This window comes from Schistocerca cancellata, chromosome 9, assembly GCF_023864275.1.
Source record: "Schistocerca cancellata isolate TAMUIC-IGC-003103 chromosome 9, iqSchCanc2.1, whole genome shotgun sequence".
NCBI lineage: Eukaryota > Metazoa > Arthropoda > Insecta > Orthoptera > Acrididae > Schistocerca > Schistocerca cancellata.
The window spans coordinates 188,095,038-188,110,031 of record NC_064634.1 but is presented as its reverse complement, the minus strand read 5'-3'; the positions used below and the strand labels follow the sequence as shown (position 1 = coordinate 188,110,031).

The 14,994-nt window shown below is 36.6% G+C and overlaps 2 protein-coding genes across 4 annotated transcripts in view; one reads left to right on the top strand and one right to left on the bottom strand.

Moving 5' to 3' along the window:
• LOC126100255 (dynein axonemal intermediate chain 7-like) overlaps positions 1 to 14,994 on the bottom strand; it is an 844,976-nt gene that overhangs the window by 332,428 nt on the left and 497,554 nt on the right. The window lies entirely within an intron of this gene.
• Positions 6,691 to 14,994, top strand: part of LOC126100253 (toll-like receptor 13) — a 229,344-nt gene continuing 221,040 nt past the window's right edge. For 2 of the 3 annotated variants that reach the window (XM_049910839.1, XM_049910837.1), the window contains exon 1: positions 6,691 to 6,725. The gene's annotated coding sequence lies outside the window, so the exon portion shown is untranslated. The remainder of the gene's footprint in view (positions 6,726 to 14,994) is intronic. The other variant, XM_049910838.1, reaches the window with a different exon arrangement.

Genomic DNA, 14,994 nt, shown 5'->3' with positions numbered 1-14,994 from the left:
ACAGTAGAAACACCTCTTTGCTATCAATCCCTCCAACCAAACTCAACTTTATCTGAGCATTGAACACTGCCTCTTCTAGTTCACACGACCATCCAACCATGACCTTCTGTCCCCAGGTCCCCTTCCAGGAATTCCTTACCTCCAGCTTGGCCTGCCATCCATTTCCAGGTCTCTTCCGAAGAATACTCAGAAGAAGGAAGGATGATTGTTCACAACCTCAAGACGGATCCTAACCTAATCATCCTCCATGCCAACAAAGGCTCTACCATTGTCATGATGAAATCGCAGTAACTACCTGAGAGAAGGGCTTCCCCCAATTGTCTGACTCCTTCACTTACAAGCACTACCAAATTGATTCCACCCCAGAAGCCCACCATAACCTCAGATCCCTACTTAAATCCTTAGACCCATTCCAGAACATCTCTCCTGAGACCACCTCACTCATCACCCCACTCACTCATCACCCCAATGACACCTTGCACACCTACCTTCCACATGCCCACAAGATCCACAAACCCAGCAACCATGGATGTTTCACTGTAGCTGGTTATTGTGCTCCTATTGAAAGAGTTTCTGCTCTTGTTGATCAACAACTCCAATCAATTGCCCAGAACCTAGCCCCTCACATCAAAGATATCAACTGCTTCCTTCACCGACTTTCCATCATTCCCACCCCTTTACCTAATGGATCCCTACTCGACTCTGTTGATGCCACTTCCCCACACACCAACATTTCTTGTGCCAGTGGCCTTACCTCTATCAAATACTACCTCTACTAATACCCTCTTTACCCCAAACATACTATCTCACTCCTCATACACCTTACAGTTATATCTTGAGTCACAAATACTTCTCCTTTGAGCAGAAGATATACAGACAAATCCACAGCACAGCCATGATAGCCATGAGCACCGGCATTGTAGCCTCCTATGTCAATCTTTCTGTGGGACCTCAAGAGGAAACCTTACTTCCCAAAACTGCAAACTGCTTGTCTGGTTCAGGTTCACTTATCTTCATCATCTGAACTCAGGGCCGAGCTACCCAATCATCATTCCACTACAGCCTCAACATCTTTCTTTCCATCCACTTCACTTGGGCTCTCTCAACCCAACATGCCACCTTTCTCAACATTGATCTCTACCACTCAGACTGCTCCACCCACACCTCTGTCCATATTAAACCCACTAACCACCAACAGTGCCTGAAGTTCAGCAGCTGTCATCACATCCCTTTCTCACCAAAAAACTGCTCCCATACAGCCACATAACCTGGCCAACAGTGACTGGTGTATCTGTAGTGACAAGAGCTCTCTTGCCCAATATGCTGACGGTCTCTTGGGGGTCTTCATGGATAGGCAGTACCCCCCCCCCCCCCCCCCCCCAAAAAAAAAAAAAAAAACCTTGTCCACAAACAAATTTCCATTGCCATATCCTCATACATTCCTAATCATCCCACTAGCCGCAAGATCAGCTACAAAGGAGTGCCCACCTAACCATTAAATATCCCCTTGCAAAAGGAACGATAACCTTCTACAGGGCTTTGATTATCTATCGCCATGCCTGGAAATGAGGGACATCTTACACAAAATCATTCTGACCTTTCCTAAAGTAGCATTCTGTCACCCACCCAAGCTACATAACATCCTGGTTCATCCCTATGCCACACTAACTCCAAACCCTTTGTCATAAGGATCATATCCTGCCCTATCAACTCACCCAGCACGTCCTATGCCAGCCCTGTCACATGCTTATCCTGCCTCATCAGAGGTAGGACAACCTGTGAAAGCAGCCAGGTCATATACCATCTGTGCTGCAATCACTGCACAGCTTTTTATGCCAGAATGGCTATCAACCACCTGTCCCACAGAATGACTGGCTATCATCAAACTGTAGTCAAGAACCAAGTTGACCGTCAGCGGCACAATATGCAGCTGAACACAATGTGCTCAGTTTCAATGGCTGTTTCACAACCCAGGACATCTGGATCTTTCCTTCACCACCAGATATTTTGAACAGTACATTTGGGAGTTATCCTTGCAACACGTCCTTCATTGTTATAACTTTCCTGGCCTCAACCTGTCCACACATCTTTCACTCGGCAGTTTCCACTTCCTCTGTGCTGTCACCTCTTCTCAATCCACGTCTCCATGTCAGCTTCATACTGTGGTGCACCACACCATTTCTGGTCCCACTTCATCACATGCCTACCAAATGCATCTGCTATCCCTTCCTCCTGCATTCCTAGCCAGCAAACCTGCTGCCTCCCTGTGAGCTACTAGCAACCCAACGCAGTCCCACTTCCCACCTCCCTTTACCTGCCCAACCTGACACAACCCCCACTCCACCCTTGTCCACATGCCAAAATGCAATTCCAGCATTGTCAGTGAAGCCACCAGGGCCACAGGTGTCTGTGTGTGTTTATGCATGTATGTGTGTGTGTTGTGTGTATTTGTACTGTAGCTCAACAAAGGATTTATTCCGAAAGCTAGTTTTATTTCTCTTTTGTCTGTGTTTGGTAACAACTTAGCACTTTTGCAATTTGATGAATGGCCTTTTTACTACTTAATTATTTACATATTTGTCATATGCATATAGAGCCAAAAACACAGGTAAGAAGCTAGTGTGTGTAACATTTGTAAAATGATCCTTGGATGAATAACTTACTGTACTATACCATTCATCTGGAAACCTCTTTATTCATTCAATCATCATATTTCCTAAATCCCATCAATAAGGTGTCCCTTCAGGGATGTGGAATGGGTTGAGATATAAAGACAATCAAATCAAAGACCTTAATCTTTTTCTACATTAACAATAAACTATCACTATACTGCCTAATGCTGTTAATGGTTATACCAGCTTAATTTATTTAAGTAAATTACAAAGAAATCTACTGATTGTGAACAGAGATTCTGTTTCTTCAGTTTTTCTAAATAACCGCTGTTCATCTGCTGTTGGCAGCTTAATACTTACTTGATAACATTGATATTTTATCAAGGAAAATAGTTACCTATGTCTGTAAATAGTGAGTCTTATTTACAATAAATAAATACCTTTAATGCTAGATTATTACAGACACTATTACTTGGCATATACCTAACAGAAAGTTTTCAGTAGCTGGATCTAGATATTCAAATAATTTTTAGAAGGAGAGGCTAACAAGGTGTATATATTTTTTTACTTCCTTTTGAATTGGGAGGAATTCTCAATTTCTTACTTTTTATATTAGGTGGGAGTTTGTTTAATACCTTTGCACCATACTACATAACTCCATTCTGAACAGTGGAAAGCTGACAAAATCTACATGAAAGTTATTTTTGATCATATATAAAGATTGTGTAAATCACAATTCAACTGAAATCACAGTTCAAATGAAACTGAATTCATTTCCAGTAACAAAAAACATTAAGGGGTAAACACATCAGTAACTGAGTGTAAGAATTCCAAGACCCTTAAAAATGCATCTGCAAGAAGTGTGTTTATCTACTTTACACAATATTCTTGCTGCCAATTTCCACTGAACAAACATATCATTTACTTTAGATGCACTGCCCTAGAAGACAAATGTTAAGACGACAGGAATTGATAACATGTAAAATAAGCCAATACTGATCTTGAAGGCAATGCAGTGAGAGAGCAAAACATGCTAAACAAGCTTCTTGCTTAGTTTATGTGTGTTGATTCCATTTTAGCTTGCAATTCAATTGACCTGATGAAATTTTACAGTGTGCTTCATTTAATGTATGATTATTAATGACTACTTTTGGTGCTAACCCATCATTATTGCTCATTTGAAATTGCATAATGTGAGTTTTTGTGAGGTTAAGATTCAAACTGTTAACTGGAAACCACTCACATGCCTGTTTGTCTATCGTCTTATCTGTGTCTCCTAAAGTTGAATTTCACTCTTCAATAGTATGCTCACATCCTGAGAAATAAGAACAGAGTCTGAAGTGCCCTTTAAAGTAACTGGAAAATTATTTACATTGGTTAAGAACAAGAGTGGGTCCAGTATCAGTCCTTGAGGAACCCTTCATGCTATGTTTTCCCATTCTTAGATTAGTTTCACACCTATAACACAGTCTGTCAATGACACCCTCTGCTGCCTGTTATGTGGGTAAGACTCCATCAATATAACGGGAATGCTTTTGGTGCTATAATACTTAACTTTGGCATGGAGAATTTTGTGATCCATTCCATCAAAAGATTTGGTGAGGTCATAAGTTATACCAAGAGGATAAGTTTCATTGTTTAGTTCTCACAGCACTTAATTTTTGTATTGTTTGGAAAATCCTTTATGAAAGCCAGACTGAGAGGCTGTTCAAGGGTTATGCTCAATTAAATGTTTAAAATGATATTCAGTGGTTCTGTGCTTTTTATGTTCTTGACAATTCTAATGAATGTCCCCTTATAATGTTTACTAACATTTTTAAAATCTAAGATGATGTAGACCACTTTAATCTGGAATGTTCTGAGCATTTTGTGTCCTTCAGGTATAGTCCAATGATAGTATCTGATTGTCACAACAATTGCATATGACTTTTTACACCTTGAATAACTGAAAACAGATGTTCACAAGTACATAGAGTAAGAAAAGAGGATGGGAGAGTAGGAGTGGAAGACATAAATGTCATGTTTTTTGTTAACTTAATCACTTAACTCTAACACAATACAAATGTGAAACTAAGAGGTAAAACTCTTCATCACAAATAATCTTGAGTGGATCAGTAGATGACATTGTATTGTATATTATGCATCAAATAGAACCTCATGAACACACACAGAAGCTGAGAAATCACAAAGCATCTTAACATCTCCTGCAGTTCTGCAAAAGAACAGCATCAGATTTCAGTTACTCCAACAACAAATACTATCCACCAGTAAGCAAAACATGGTTTGTTCCAGAACTTACAGAAATAATACCAACTAACATGCATGAGTCTACCCTGTCATTCAACAAATTCTACTAGATCAGAAAAGTATAGCTCATGTGGACTGTATGGCCTGCATACATTTTTTTTATTTTTATTTATTTGAACTTTTTTGTTGTTCACGAATTCCAATATCTTCTAAGGCCACATAAGTGTGGTCTTTTCAGAATGTACCTCTGATCAAGACGCAGTTCTGGTAGCTGGAGTCTAAAGGTTTTGCTAATTACACCTTTTGGTTTCTTGTGGAGATACTTTTGCAGTGACTCTCCTCTCCTAACAAATCTTTCTTAATATCTAACTGAGAAGTGAAGTACCAGTTTTCATAAATTTAGCTTTAAAACTTTTTTTAATTTAAAGAAATATTTTCTTAAAAATTTTCATCCTCTTTTGTACTCCCTTCTGGGATGAGGATCCTGAAGAGGAGGGCTGGATTTTCCCTAATCCTTCTAAACAATTGGTTTTTCAGGGAGAGAAATCTCCTTCAAAAAAAGCTTTCACCCACAGTTTCATTCCCATAGGGTTAAATTCCCAAAAATGCTGAAAGACACCTGTCTGTATTTCTGACTGGGAAACCAGATACCCATTTTCATAGGTCTAGCTTCAAAATTGCCTTAACAGCAACATTTTAAAAAAAGAAACCTTCATCCCCTATTTCATCCCTTAGTGTTGGAATTGGAATTTTGAAAAGTCCCTTCTTAAATGAATGTTATAAGACCCACACCTTCTCCAAATTTCAAGTTTTACCCTGAGCGGTTTGGCCTGGGTGATGATGAGTTGATCAGTCAGTCAGCCAACAATCTTATGAATGTTCAGTATGTAGCCATATTTACAAATTAATTTGTGATGTGAATGTAAAATGACTTATTCCACATCATTAGAATATATCATCATTAGAATATATCATACAGAGTGATCCATCAAACATGAAACTAATGAACTTAGCAATGTCAGCTAATACTCAAGAAATTATTATATGCCCTGCAAGATTAATACAGTGTTACCCAGAAAGTCACAAGCAGTGTTAGTCCATTACATGAGTGCAAATATAAATCTAAAGTAGTCACAAGATTATCTCAGAAACAGAACTAAAGGTCATTCTGAAGAATATGCACAGTGTGGGACATTTTAAATAGTCACCAAATGGCACTGATGCACTGTACAACTGAACAAAGTGTCTCATTTCAATAAATTATTGGGGAGTGACATATTACACTGTTTCATAGATAGACCACAAAATGGTGAAGAATTGCTACCAGGAAGATTAGAAACTGCAGACTGTGTCAAATGCCTAAACATCAAGTTGTTATCAATATGCAGAATATTTAATATTATGTCTTCCTGTTCCAAAATTTTGTTACTATATGTATTATTTTTCTTTATTATTATGTCCACTAAAATGTGGAAAGGTATAACACATATAAAATATAATATAGTTTATACATGCAAAGTAATGTTTTTGGTACCCTGAGAAGTCACATGATGGATTTTAGCCTCGAAAATACTTTACCAAAGTGCCTAAAGATATATGTAACATTACATCTCTTTTAGAACTACATTATAGCTCTTAGTTAAAGGACTGTTATTAAGAGCACACTGAAGGAGATGTACCAAATATAAATACATGACAGTACCATCAGGCTGTTTTATCTGGATGTGATGTTCTTGTCCTATCTACATAACAGATAAGATTCGTGCAAAAGGGGAAGGAGATAAAAAGATATAGATAACAGATAAGTCAATCAACTTCTAATCATTTTGATGTACAGTTGATGAGAAAACAGCTGAATAGAATGAGGTGAGTAAACTAAATATATATGACAATCAACTTAAGAGACAAAGGTAATTCTAAACTAATGTGCACACAATACCACTCAAATCATACTTGTGAACATTATTTATGATATATTTACTCAGTATTGGAACTTTGACACTGCAGAAAGTGAATGTAAATGTATAGGATGTCTGTTAAATTGGGGTTGACTTTTCTGAGAAAAAATTTTAAATTGATTGTGTATTTCTTGAAACTGTTATGTTCTGTTAAAATAATGTACCTTGACGAACATCAAATTTCATTTACATGAAACAGTATGAAGTGACATGTCACCAGTTTAACTTCATTTCCATATCAATTTTTTATTTTCTTCATGTCTATTTAAATAAGTCACATTATTAAGACTTTTCTTTCATTTTACTGCACAATTTAGTCATATCAGTCTGAAAAAATGGTGAACAATTATCTGGCTTCTGACACAGGGGAATTGCATTAGAGTTGTCCATGTTTACTGTTGGCACCAGGCCTGCTAGGATATATAAGGGGTGCGAGCAGTGTCACATGTTAAGCAATCACTGTGTAGGATACTGAGATGGTATGTGCTTATGTGGGACTGTGTTATCAGCACCTTACAATGTTTGAAAGGGACATCTTGGTGTGTCACTATTTGGTTGGCCAGTTGAATCATGTAATATCCAGATTTTTAGGGTATTTGAATGTGATAATGGCTCAACTCTTGACTGCATGGGAATGTAAGGGCAGGCATACTTGTCAAGGTTCTGGTTGACTGCATCTGGCCACCACAATGGAGGATCACCATATTGTATGCCAAGAACATTGTAATCCTTCACATCTGCTTCTGCCATCTGAGAACATTCTGTGTCATCCCGTACTATTGATCAGAGATTACAGCAGCCAGACTATGGAATTACCATCCCGTGTGTAGGCTGCCATTTATACTACAACATTTGGAGTGGTGACAGGACATGAAACCATAGACTACTGAGGAATGGTGTTGCATTGTGTTCATTGATGAATTGCTATTTTGTACTACCCCAAATGTCTGTCTTCAGCAAGTGTGGCAGCAAACTAGAGACAAGTCTGATTCTTCCAATGTTTTGGAGCGGCATTGTGGTGTTATTCCTGGTACCATAATGTAGGGAGCCATTGAGTAGAAGTTGAGGTCGTGGCTGGATATGACTGAGACAACATTGATGGTGCAATGGTATATGTTCTTATGTGTTACGTCTCATGCAACAGGATCACAGTGGAGTGGGACAGTGCTTGTGCAGACATGGCACATGTCTTGTGAACTGTCTGCATCATGTTGAAGTATTCTTGCAGTCAGCAAGATCCCCAGATTTATCCCCAATACAACATATTTGGGACCAGGTTAGACATTAATTCCATCCCAGTGTCTTTATCCAGGACATAAAAGACCAGTACAACTGTTGTAAGTCAGCTTGCCTCAGGGGAGGATAAAACACCTCTAAAACACCCTTTCCAACTGTATCAGGGCTTGCGTCAGGTCAGAGGGAATGCAATGTCTTTCTGATGAGTGGGCTCATGCTTCCAAGTTTTTTGTAAATATGACTTGAGTTTGTAAACACTGAAATAACATCACACATCCTCTCACCCCCTGATATTTTATTTTGTTTGCTCCTTCACTTCTGGGTGCTTCACTTTTTTGTCAGCAGAGTATATAATGAGGCAAAGAACATATAAAGATAAGTATTTACTTAATTGTTGGATTCAAATTAATGATATGAATATAATAGAGGGAAACATTCCATGTGGGAAAAATATATCCAAAAACAAAGATTCTGTAACTTACCAAACAAAAGCGTTGGTACATTGATAGAAACAATAACAAAAACAAACACACACACAAATTTCAAGCTTTCGCAACCCACAGTTGCTTCATCAGGAAAGAGGGAAGGAGAGGGAAAGACGAAAGGATGTGGGTTTTAAGGGAGAGGATAAGGAGTCATTCCAATCCCGGGAGCAGAAAGACTTACCTTGGGGGGGAAAAGGGACAGGTATACACTCACACACACACGCACACACACACACACATATCCATCTACGCATAACAGACACAAGCAGACATATGTAAAGTCTAAAAGCCTTTTCATAATGTCCCACAGCAAATCCCATATGTTTTCAACTGAAGCTGGCCAAGAAAAAAATTTATTTCATTATTATTGAATGCCCCTTGTATTATTCTTCACTGTACTAAAATATAACAATGAAAACAATCAATTATTGATAAAATTATTTAATTGGATAGATGAAAAATCTACTCACCAAGCAGCAGCAGAACACAGACATAAAAGGATGTTGCGATTGGCAAGCTTCAGAGCCAGCGGCTTCTTCTTCAGGCAGAAGGGTTGAAGGGGAATTCAGCCTTTCCTTCTCATCCTGTATGATGTCTCCCCTGACCCATGGTTCTGGGTGACTTTCCTGAAATCTACCCCTTTTCCAAGACCTCTCCAGTCATTTTCCTTCACCCTTCTCCTTCTACTCTTCTGCTTGAAAAAGGAGCCACTGGCTCCAAAAGCTTGCCTATTATAACAGTCTTTTATGTGGGTGTTCTGCCGCTGCTTGGTGAGTAGATTTTTCATCTATCCAATTAAATAATTTTATGACAGTACTAAAAGTAACTTTTAAGCTTAGAATCCAGATATTTGAGAGGAAAAGTGTATGATGTATTTATTACTTTTAATTAATTTTCAGGTTTCTGGGAAAACCTCTGTTACTTATATTATGTTTGTGAATAACTTCTAACACATTGTTATAGAAGAACACAGAATCTATTATGAATGTCACAGGGTTCATAGAAACTAGTGGTTTTTTTGTCATGCCATCCTGCTACGTCTGCTGTGACCGATGATCTTTGACAACTTTCCTGCCTTATCATTGGGTAGTCTAGTTTCCTCTCTGTTAATAAATGAAGTAACTGTGGATTCTAATCAATCATCATTTGTGTCTCTCTTGCTGCCAGATAGAGAATTTGACATAAATTGTTTTAGTACCCATCTTGTGAATGGAGAAATTTTCCTTTAGTGTGTTGCTGTACTAATAGTTCTTATGGAATGTACTATTTGTACCTCTGACATGAAAGCATAGTATACAATTAACATAAGTGATAAAGCTGATTTTGACTTGAATTTGGAACTTTAGAAGATCTCTCAGGTTCAATTCACAGCATTTGTTAACAGTTTTGTACCATTCTATGTATCTTACCACATGATTGGAATGTCATCTACATTTATATGTCTTGGCAGGAGTATATCTCAAGGATACATCTTTGCAGAAAATGCTGCATCTGTAATGTGTTGTGTTGATCACAGAGACTCTTGCAGAGTTTCAGAAAATCAGTTATCTGAGAATGACTTTATAACATTTAAGTTGACTGGGACTTTTGTACTGTGAATAACTGTGAACAGTTTTACATGAGAAAAACAGCTTTTGAGGCTAACAGATATGAATTTTGCATCTGCCCAAATTCTGAGAACACAGAAGAGGTAACAATTTTATTCAGCTTCCTCCAAAAGTACAAGGCTAACTATGTTTTGTCTGAGATTATTAATTAAATGAAGATAGTGATATATAATAAGACAGCAAATATAAAATATTTCAGCTCAGTGTTTGCAATAGTTGAATCAGTTTTAGGACAGTTTGTTTGGTATATCTGTAGATAAATTCAGTATCCTGGGGCCAAACTTGCCTACAATGCAGAAGGTACGTGCTGATTCTTAGGATAGAGGAAGCAAGGCACTTTCCTCAGACGATTCATGTGTAAAATTTCACCTGGGCTTTTGCCATTGACTGATGATATGTGGAGGGTATTAGAGGTACTTCACAGTTCAGCAGTTGTAGTTCTATCGAAACATGTATACTAAACATCGAGATGATGTTATTCAATTGTTCACTTCAGTAGTGACTGGACTGGAGCAAAAATATAAAGACAACTGCCACTCCATCTATATAGAGAAGATGATGATGTTCTGCTCTTACTTTAATCCCAACAGTGACAGTTGTAGGCAGATTCAACTAATAACATTTGACTGATAACATGGAATTATCCATTAAAGCAAAACAAGCCACAACCCTTACTCTCACTGTTTAACAGAAACCTTCACTGTCTATCATTTTTCACTATCAGTTACTGCTTTGAAAGTCACATTTCACTCTATTCTGCATCAAAAATACTGCCTTGCACTGATGTATGCTAGTTTCTAAATGTTTTTGCAAATTATCAAGGTAGACATGTGAACCTATAATTGAGACCCATTGTTAAAACTATCATGTATAGTAATCTTCCTATGGTAAAGACATATGTTAAGAAAATCATCATGACTATGTAAGGGAAATGTATTTATTTATTGATCCATACAGGAATCATCTTACAATGATATTTGATTTGACATAAAAATACAATGAAAATAAATAGCTCAAAAATATACATACACACAGAATATACATAACTGTTCTTTATGAGGGTAGGACAAGCATTCAGCCATGACCTTTATGACGGAACTATCCTAGCATTTGCTGGAAATGATTTAGGAAAACCACAAAAAAATTAAACCAAGATGGCTGGACAGGGTGAACTCCACACTCCTTGATATGAGGTTAGTGTCTTAACAACTGCATTGCCTCATTTGTTTGATCCCTTATATCAAATGTTCTTTCATATAAACAAATTTTTGCCTTTTATCACTACACACATCAAGGATACTCATCACACATCAAGAATACCCACTGCTGTCCCCAGAACCTGAACTTTCTGCTACGCCCCTTGCCCTAACACCAGTACATTCAGAAACCTCATTCCAGGTTCATAAAAATGCCCTTATTCTCCTGCATGTGTTCATGTCCTCCCCTCAATCCACTTGAAAAACCGTGTTAGCATCTCCCCCGTGATGAGTGAGACGTTGAACTCAGAAGAATGACAAAGCACTAATGTGACAATGTTTTGCAGTTACCTCCTTTCATTATTAACCATTACTCTGAGTCCTCTAAGTAATCATTGATCATATAGTATGCATTACCTATGAAGAAATTTTTAGCTGCCTTTAAAACAGGCATATTTTAGAAATATTTTTCATTTCGTTATATTATACATTTTTTGGTCTCTAATAGAAAATGTAAGTTCAAACTAACTCTTGTTCCATGATTATGTATAGAACTATTAGTGAAATATTTAGTCATGTTTTCACTGATGTGCACAATAGATTGGCAGAATGAGGTACTCACTTGAAGGATACTCAGTTTTTTTAACAGTTCTTTACATTGAGCCCCATTAAAACTTCTAGGTATTATTATTACGCTTTTCTCTGCAGTTTAAAAACTGTGCCAATTTTTTGTTCCTTCAGTCCCTATAAAACAATACCATAGCTAAGAAATCAATGTATTACAAATACTATGTCACCACTACACATCAAATTTTACAAAATGATGTAGTACCCCAAGAGCATAACGTGTTGGTGGCACTAGTTTGACCAGTACCTTTGTGTCTTTATTCCATGTTAACTGACAATCAATGTTCATCCCTAAAGCATTTGTATTTGTTATACATCCAAGATTTATCATATATGGTCAGTGACACAGAGTTGTTTTCGCTCTTTGTGCTGAAATACATGCTGTTCATTTTCTTTATGTTCAATGTTAATTAATTACATACTGTCAAACTGCTCAATCTATAGCCATTATGATATATTATCATTAATACAGTGATCAGGCCTAAAAATTGCTAAGATGGTTCTTATGGTACACAGTCAGTGTGACAGGAAATTATACAGGAAACCAGTCATAGGATCAAAGGTGATGGTTAATACTTCTTTCTCTATTTGGGAATAATTCTTATGAAGTGAAAACTGAATATTTGAAGTTTGTACAGTTGTATGTTCTAACTTATTCACTTGAAGTGCCTGAGACACCATATGTATAACCAAATGAAAACCTATTCATATAGTGGAGTCAAAATGAATTAAATGTTGACATTACCAGTTCATTCAGAAATTCTGTATCTGTGGTAGCATTCAGGATAAACTATGGATAAATGTTAATCATGTGGAACACATATTCTAATTTGATGAAGTTATGGAATGAGAGGGATTGTTCACGGATAGTGTAAGCGGCTGGTTACATTAGTCCTGATAACTAAGGTGTCATCAATGTTATTTCTTCTCCAGAAACTGTTGAAAATATAACACTTTGTTAGAAAAAGCAATCCATGATATTGTTATAATCCAAATCAGGCATTAAACATCATGAACATCTGTAGTTTGTCATCAATGGATAGCTAAAAATAGGTTTTTTGTAGATCAATCATTCAGACAAAGTGACCTGCTGCCAGGGAGGAAAACAGGCGCTGAAGGTGGAATGGCACTGACTGACCATCATATTGTTCTCAACCCATATGCATCACTGGATGTTGATATGGACATGTGGGCAGCAAATTGCTCTCACAGCCATTGTTGGTTTGCATCATTGGAGCTGCTACTTTTCAATAAAATAGCTCCTCAGTTGACCTCACAAGGTCTGAGTGCATGCCACTTGCTAATAACACTCAGCAGACCCAGGTGTCTCCCATCCAAGTTTAGCTCAAAACCACTTAACTTCGGTGATCTGATGGGAACTTGTGGGACCACAGTGGCAAGGCCACAGGCAGCAGAGACCCAAGTTATTTACAGAAAATGATGTTGGTTACCCTAGTACAGTAAAGAACATGGCAGAGTTCACTTAACTGGACAAGAAAGTTAAGTTTATCACATAATGTATCATGAAGGCTGTATTGAATGAAATATGTTCTAGTAATACACTTGGTAACATCATTTTTAACAGAAATGTTGCTGGTGAGGTTCCTTGAACATATGAAGTCTTGGCCGGTATGTAGAAGGGGCATAATAATGCAATATGCAATTTTTTGTTTCAGCCTAGTTTCACTTTTAAGTGGTAAAACATAGCCAAAAAGGTAATTTGGCCTATTAAATTTAGAGGAAATAACTTCATAATGATGATACACAAAAAATGTTTTTCATGTAACAATTTATATGTAATTATATTCTTGAAAACTGTGCAATCAGCTTTTGTAATGATATAAAATTTTGCAAAGTACCCCACCACCATTAATTAATAAAAAAATTACTACTCTAATAATAACTTAAAGGCACTTTCATGTCACCTGCATCTAGGTGTAATGAAGCTGGTTTCTGGAAAACCATTTTTCAAAAATAAGATGTATACAGTGTGCAGTCGGAGTATTTTCAACATACTTAATTAAAATGTCTAAAAATTCATTATTATTTTAATTATTAATTTTACTTATATTTGTTTCATTTGTTATATTGTTACTTTATGTCTTCCATTCAATTTTTTTAGTTTACCATTTCATATACACATATTTTTTTAAATTGAAAGTAAAATGTAGCTCTTTTTTATGATCCAAACTCATTACAATAATGATAATATGTAAAGAAATTATAAAAAATATAATTTTTTAAACCATGCACATAAAATGAATGAAATTATTTCAGTCGATATATATAATCTAGTGAACTGGTGACTGCGGCTTGATTACATTGTTTCTGAAGCAGAAAACAACATAATACTCATTCAACAGAACTAGATCTGATTATTTTCTCACAAAGTCCTTCCCACATCAAAAGCCTTGTATGTCCTGTGGCTGTAGTCATGTAATCAAGCAATTTGGGAACACTGGATGTACAAGGTTCTTCTTCTAAAGCAAACTGCTCAAAACAGTTTTTTAACACTTACAACCCACCTTCTTCATAGTTATAAAAGGAACTAATGGTGATTTTGGAGTGCGAATTTGAGGATTTCTTTTTGGAGACCCAAAAGTCCTCATGACAACATCGAAATCTGGTAATTGAAATGTTACTTTAGCAACCAGCATTGTTACTCTTGGATGTATAGCATTTAAAGCTTCTTTACATATATAGCTTCTTTAATTGCTGTTTTCATTTTTCAAAATTAATTAATGGAAGTGCAGTGTTTTGCAAAATTTCATGTTATTACAAAAGTTGATTTATACAGTTTTGAAGAACATTAATAGCATAACATTTATACTAAATACATTTTTTATATGTCATCATTTTGAAGATATTCCATCTAAACCTAATATTATGGCAAATTATCTTCTGGGATGTGTTTTACCTGTTAAAAGTGAAATTGGGCTCAAATGAAAAACTACGTATTGCATTATTTTACCCCCTCTAAATAACTGCCAAATTTCAAGATTGTTTATTTACCTTTAGAAATATCT